The sequence below is a fragment of the Rhinoderma darwinii genome, chromosome 12 (assembly GCF_050947455.1).
Source record: "Rhinoderma darwinii isolate aRhiDar2 chromosome 12, aRhiDar2.hap1, whole genome shotgun sequence".
Taxonomy (NCBI): Eukaryota; Metazoa; Chordata; class Amphibia; order Anura; family Rhinodermatidae; genus Rhinoderma; species Rhinoderma darwinii.
Genome location: NC_134698.1, coordinates 54,344,841 through 54,351,971, shown reverse-complemented (window position 1 = coordinate 54,351,971; position 7,131 = coordinate 54,344,841).

Genomic DNA, 7,131 nt, shown 5'->3' with positions numbered 1-7,131 from the left:
GGAAACTAATTGTTATGACCTTCACCAATTGACCTCCATCAACGGCAATGACAGCAACAGAATTGTAGATCGAGCTAAAAAACAGAGAAAACAGAGAGCTAGGACCACGGAGTATTCAGTAATTCCCGAAAGTGTCTGAACAGCAAGAGAAAGCTGGAAGTTATGATGTTTGTCCGCAAGTCTCTTACATTGTGTATTTGGAAATTGCACATTTAATGCTTTTGTTCTTTTGTTTTTTAAAACTGCGTGACTGATCTGTTGTATTTCTTAGAAGGTTTTCCGTTAAAGCAGTTATTTGTCTTCATATAGATAGTCCACATTCAGCATTTATAGACCATGGCAATAAGAGGCGAAAAATGATAAAATATATTACACATGAAAGACTTGTTGCATTTCTTTTTCTACAGCAGGTGCATACATTTCTACAAATCCCATTGTAATATATAGAACAGTGTCAGAAATTTCTGTAAGAAATGTGCCTCATGTGAACGTACCCTTAGGCCTCATTCACATTTGGGTATTTTGGTCAGTATTTTGCTTCAGTATTTGTAAGTCAAGCTCCTTCCCAAAAATGTAAGAGGGGTAAATCTTTCCATTAGGACTGATTCAGACGAACGTTGCGTTTTTGCGCATGCAAAAAACGTGGCATTTTGTGCGCGCAAAAACCACTTGACAGCTCCGTGTGTCATCCGTGTATGATGCGAGGCTGCGTGATTTTCGCACAGCCGCCATCATAGAGATGAGTCTAGTCGACGTCAGTCACTGTCCAGGGTGCTGAAAGAGTTAACTGATCGGCAGTTAACTCTTTCAGCACCCTCGACAGTGAATGCCGATCACAATATCGAGAAACCTGTTAAAAAAAAAGAAAAAGTTCGTACTTACCGAGAACTTCCCTCCCGGCCGTTGCCTTGGTGACGCGTACTTGGTGACGCGCCTCTCTTGACATCTGGCCCCACCTCCCTGGATGACGCCGCAGTCCATGTGACCGCTGCAGCCTGTGCTTGGCCTGTGATTGGCTGGAGCTGTCACTTGGACTGAATTGTCATCCCGGGAGGTCAGACTGGAGGAAGAAGCCGGGAGTTATCGGTAAGTCAGAACTTCTTTTTTTTTTTACACGTTCATGTATATTGGGATCGGAAGTCACTGTCCAGGGTGCTGAAACAGTTTAACTCTTTCAGCACCCTGGACAGTGACTATCTCCTGACGTCGCGTACCGGAATTTTTTTTGCCGGGTTCGGCCAAAACTAGTTCGGCCGAACCCGGTGAAGTTTGGTTTGGTTGTCCGGGTTCGCTCATCTCAAAGACACTGTCCAGGGTGCTGAAACAGTTTAACTCTTTCAGCACCCTGGACATGACTATCTCCTGACGTCGCGTACCGGAATTTTTTTTGCCGGGTTCGGCCAAAACGAGTTCGGCCGAACCCGGTGAAGTTCGGTTCGGTTGTCCGGGTTCGCTCATCTCAAAGACACTCCGTTTGGATGTTTGTAAACAGAAAAGCACGTGGTGCTTTTCTGTTTACATTCATCCTTTTGACAGCTGGTGCGCGAAACAGGCAGTTCGCAGGGAAGTGCTTCCGTGCGACCTGCGTGGTTTTCACGCACCCATTGACTTCAATGGGTGCGTGATGCGCGAAATACGCGGAGATATTGAACATGTCGCGCTTTTTGCGCAGCGGACAAACGCTGTGCAAAAAGCACGGACTGTCTGTACTGCCCCATAGACTTGTATTGGTCTGTGCGTGGCGCGTGAAAACCACGCGGCCCACACGAACCCAATACACGTTCGTGTGAATCCCCCCTTATACGTTTCTCTGGGTAGATGCCATTAATGGTTTTGGCTTAGAAGTACTAAAGCAAAATAGTGATCAAAAGAAATCTGAAGGGGGCCCTAGATTGTGAAAAAAATAATGAAATATTGACTAAAATACCGGCGTGTGAATGAGGCCTTAGGCCAGTTTCACACAAGCGTCTTTGTAATTGGACAAATTATGGATCATATTGCATCAGTATGGCATCAATAAATCTGTAATACTGAGGAGCGGTTTTCTAGGGAAATCATGAAATGACAGAAGGCAGCCCTTTTGAAAAACGGATGCAATATAGATGACATACTGATTCAATATGGATCAAATACGGATGCGTCATATTTTAAACACTCTCTATAAGCTTCAATGGGCATTGTCTACCCATAAAACGGATGAAAGTAGTGCATGCTGCATGTTATTTATACGCCCATGTGAATACCCTCATAGCATAACATGAGGATGTCTTCTCCTCTGATCCTGTGTTCAGCCGTTGCCCTGTTGGATCCAGTAGCGGCTCTCCTCTTCACAATGGCCGGCATCTTCCGTTTCTTGGGTTAACCGATACACGCTGATGACGTTAGACCTTTTGGCCTATTTAAAGGGTAATCAGCCTGCTGTGCCTTGCCTGCAGATTAAGTTATATCATTTGTTTGGCTATTGCTATTTTAATCTGTTACTGATTCTGATCTTGGCCTTTTTCCTGGATTGTGCTCCTGTCTCACCCTTTAGATTTGTTGCTTCGTTCTTGTGATCAGGGCCGCCATCAGGGGGGTATTAGGGGTAGTAGTGTAGGGGGCCCGGCCAAACTTAATTGAAAGGGGGGCCCGGCAACTGCCGCGACTTGCCTTTGGTAGAAAAAAACAGGCCCCTGCAATGGGGCCTGTTTTTTTCACCAAAACAATTTTGTGAGCTGCGGGCCCCACTCTCGTTTAACACCGCCGTGAGCTGCGGGCCCCCCTCTTATCACCGCCGCGAAACACCGCCCGCTTGCGCGCGTACGAGCGAGCGCGCGAACGACCGCGAGCGAACGCGCGAACGACCGCAAGCGCGCGTGTCCAGGCGCGCCGCTGAGAGGGAGGCGGTGCGCCCGCAACACAAGATCCAGGGGGAAGGACAGGACAGCACAGCCACACTGGACAGCGGCGCAGTCTACTTACCTGCTGGCCCGCCTCTGACTCGTCCTCCTCGTCCTCCTCCTCGTCCGACTCCGCCTCCTCGTCCGACTCCGCCTCCTCGTCCGACTCCGCCTCCTCCTCCTTCTCCAGAGTGTGGCTGCGTAAGGAGAGGGGGAGGAGTCTAGTTGTTGCGCGGCGGCAGTTCTACGATCCCCGCCATTTTCTGGAGCCTGGAGGTGAAGGTGAAGGATGACATCTGGACCGAAGACATCACCTGAAGAGGACTGGAGTGGGAGCAGCTCTTCTGACACGGTGAGTAAAGTGTCTCAAAGTGCTGTTTATGTATGGCCCTGTTCACACAGAGTATTTTGCAGGCCGAAAAAATCTGCCTCAAAATTCCTTAAAGAATTTTGAGGCAGATTTTGACCTGCCCACACTATCTTGCCGCGTTTTTTGCTGCGTTTTTTGCCCGCTGCGATTGAGGACAGCAGACAAACGCAGCAAAAAATGCATTTTCTGCCTCCCATTGATTTCGATGGGAGGTCAGAGGCGGAACCGCGGCAAGAAAGGACGTGCTGCTTTTTCTTTTTTCCGCGACTGGCTCCCATTGATTTCAGATTAAATCAATGGGAGGCAGTTTTGGAAGTTTTTTGGTGCTGATTCTGACGCAGTGTCCGAGTCAATATCAAGGGCCAAAAACTGTGTGAACTGGGCCTTATTGTTAGGGCTTATTCAGACGAACGTGTAATACATCCGTGCAACGCGCGTGATTTTCACGCGCCTCGCACGGACCTGTGTTACTCTATGGGGTCGTGCAGACGGTCAGTGATTTTCACGCAGCGTGTGTCCGTGTGTCCGCTGCGTAAAACTCACGACATGTCCGATATTTGTGCATTGTTCGAGCATCACGCACCCATTGAAGTCAATGGGTGCGTGAAAATCACGGCCAGCACTTCCACAGCAGTATAAACTATGAATGAAAACAGAAAAGCACCACGTGCTACAAACATACAAACAGAGTGTCATAATGATGGCGGCTGCGCGAAAATCACGCAGCCGCGCATCATACGCTGCTGACACACGGAGCGGTTATGACCTTTTGCATGCACAAAACGCCACGTTTTTGCGCACACAAAAAGCACACGCTCGTGTAAATCCGGCCTCAGGGTAGGAACACACTAGGCATGAACACTGCGGATTTTATGCAACACATTTTATTGTGGATAATCCGCAGCGTATCACAGTCGCAGCAGAGTGGATGAGGTTTAAACAAATCTCATCCACACGCTGCAAAAAAAATGGACCTGCAGTGTGGCTTTTTAAGCCGCAGCATGTCAATGTATTCTGTGGAATCGCTGCTCCTCTGTCGCGGAAATGCTGCGTTTCTGCCGCAAAAATCACAAATGAGAAAAAATAAAAAAGGCACTTTTTTAAATTTATACAAATTTTAGACTTGCCCCGGCCGTAGTCCTGGTGACGCGATCCTCTATTCTTAGCGCAGCCCCGCCTCCTGTCATGACGTTTCATCCCATGTGACTGCTGCAGGTCACATGGTCTACAGCGTCGTCCCAGGAGGCGGGGCTACGTTCAGAAGAGAGAGATGCGTCACCTAAACTACGGCCGGGGCAAGTCTAAACTTTTTTTTCCCTGCAGGATTCCCGCAGCGGACATGCCTCACGAAACCTGCGCCACTATTTGGTGCGGTTTTGCTGGCGGAATTCCCTGCGGCTACCGGGGCGGATAAGCTGTGTAGTTTTACTCAGCATATCCGCCTAGTGTGTCCCTTATGATGTCGCTCCTGGAGCTGCTGCCGCTCTCTAAATAGGCAGTTGGTCCAGTAGAATTTGGAATTTTTTTTTTTTGTGAACCAGCTTAAAAAAACACAAAACTTTTGTATTAGGGCCTGTTCACATCACCGTTCGCTTCTGCTCCGGGGTTCCGTCTGAGGTTTCTGTCGGGTGAACCCCGCAACGGAAAGTGAAAGTGACAGCACAGCTTCCGTTTCAGTCACCATTGATCTCAATGGTGACGGAAACATCGCTAATGGTTTCCGTTCGTCACCGTTCCGGCAGGTTTTCGGACGGAATCAATAGCGTAGTCGACTGCGCTAATGGTGACGGAAACGGAAGCTTTCACTTTCCGTTGCGGGGTTCACCCGACGGAAACCTCAGACGGAACAGAAGCGAACGGTGATGTGAACAGGCTCTAACAAAAAAGTTTTGTATTTTTTTAAGCTGGTTCACAAAAAAAAATAATTCCAAATTCTACTGGACCAACTGCCTATTTAGAGACCGGCAGCAGCTCCAGGAGCGACATCATAAGGGACACACTAGGCGGATATGCTGAGTAAAACTACACAGCTTATCCGCCCCAGTAGCCGCAGGGAATTCCGCCAGCAAAACCGCACCAAATAGTGGCGCAGGTTTCGTGAGGCGTGTCCGCTGCGGGAATCCTGCAGGGAATCCTGCAGGGAAATAAAAGTTTCGACTTGCCCCGGCTGTAGTTTAGGTGACGCATCTCTCTCTTCTGAACGTAACCCCGCCTCCTGGGACGACGCTGTAGACCATGTGACCTGCAGCAGTCACATGGGATGAAACATCATGACAGGAGGCGGGGCTGCGCTAAGAATAGAGGATCGCGTCACCAGGACTACGGCCGGGGCAAGTCTAAAATTTGTATAAATTTAAAAAAGTGCCTTTTTTATTTTTTCTCATTTGTGATTTTTGCGGCAGAAACGCAGCATTTCCGCGACAGAGGAGCAGCGATTCCACAGAATAAATTGACATGCTGCGGCTTAAAAAGTCACACTGCAGGTCCATTATTTTTGCAGCGTGTGGATGAGATTTGTTCATATCTCATCCACTCTGCTGCGACTGTAATACGCTGCGGATTTTCCACAATAAAACGTGTTGCATAAAAACTGCAGCGTTAATGCCTAGTGTGTTCCTACCCTAAGGCCGGATTCACACGAGCATGTGCTTTTTGTGTGCGCCAAAACATGGCATTTTGTGCATGCATAAGGTCATAACCGCTCCGTGTGTCAGCAGCGTATGATGCGTGGCTGCGTGATTTTCGCGCAGCCGCCATCATTATGACACTCTGTTTGTATGTTTGTAGCACGTGGTGCTTTTCTGTTTTCATTCATAGTTTATACGGCTGCGGAAGTGCTGGCCGTGATTTTCACGCACCCATTGACTTCAATGGGTGCGTGATGCGCGAACAATGCACAAATATCGGACATGTCGTGAGTTTTACGCAGCGGACACACGGACACACGCTGCATGAAAATCACTGACCGTCTGAACGGCCCCATAGAGTAACATAGGTCCGTGCGAGCCACGTGAAAATCACGCGCGTTGCACGGATGTATTACACCTTCGTCTGAATAAGCCCTAACAATAAGGCCCAGTTCACAGAGTTTTTGGCCCTTGATATTGACTCGGACACTGCGTCAGAATCAGCACCAAAAACTTCCAAAACCGCCTCCCATTGATTTAGTCTGAAATCAATGGGAGCCAGTCGCGGAAAAAAGAAAAAGCAGCACGCCCTTTCTTGCCGCGGTTCTGCCTCTGACCTGCCATCGAAATCAATGGGAGGCAGAAAATGCATTTTTCCCTGCGTTTTTTGTCTGCTGTCATCAATCGCCGCGGGCAAAAAACGCGGCAAGATAGTGTGGGCAGGTCAAAATCTGCCTCAAAATTCGGTGCGCGGTTCCAGGCGGTCGCGGGTGCGCATGCGCGGGAGTTTGCGGGTGCGCGCGATCGGTCGCACGGGCGGCAGTGTTTGACGGCCCCCATGACGACCCCCATGCTACCCAGGGCCGCCATCAGGGGGGGTATTATGGGTACTGATGTGAGAGGCCCGGCCAAACCTAATTGAAAGGGGGGCCCGCAGCTCACGACATTCTTTTGGTGAAAAAAACGGGCCCCATTTTTTTTTCTACCAAAGGCAAGTCGCGGCAGTTGCCGGGCCCCCCTTTCAATTAGGTTCGGCCGGGCCTCTCACATCAGTACCCATAATACCCCCCCTCATGGTGGCCCTGGGTACCATGATATAGTGCTGGATGGAGTACCGTTAACAGGCGGTGCCACGGTAGGGGGGCCCAGAAAATTTAGCTGTAGGGGGCCCTGAAATTCCTGATGGCGGCCCTGCTTGTGATTATATTCTTGGTATCGACTCCTGACTACAGTTCTATCTCATCCTCTGGCTTGC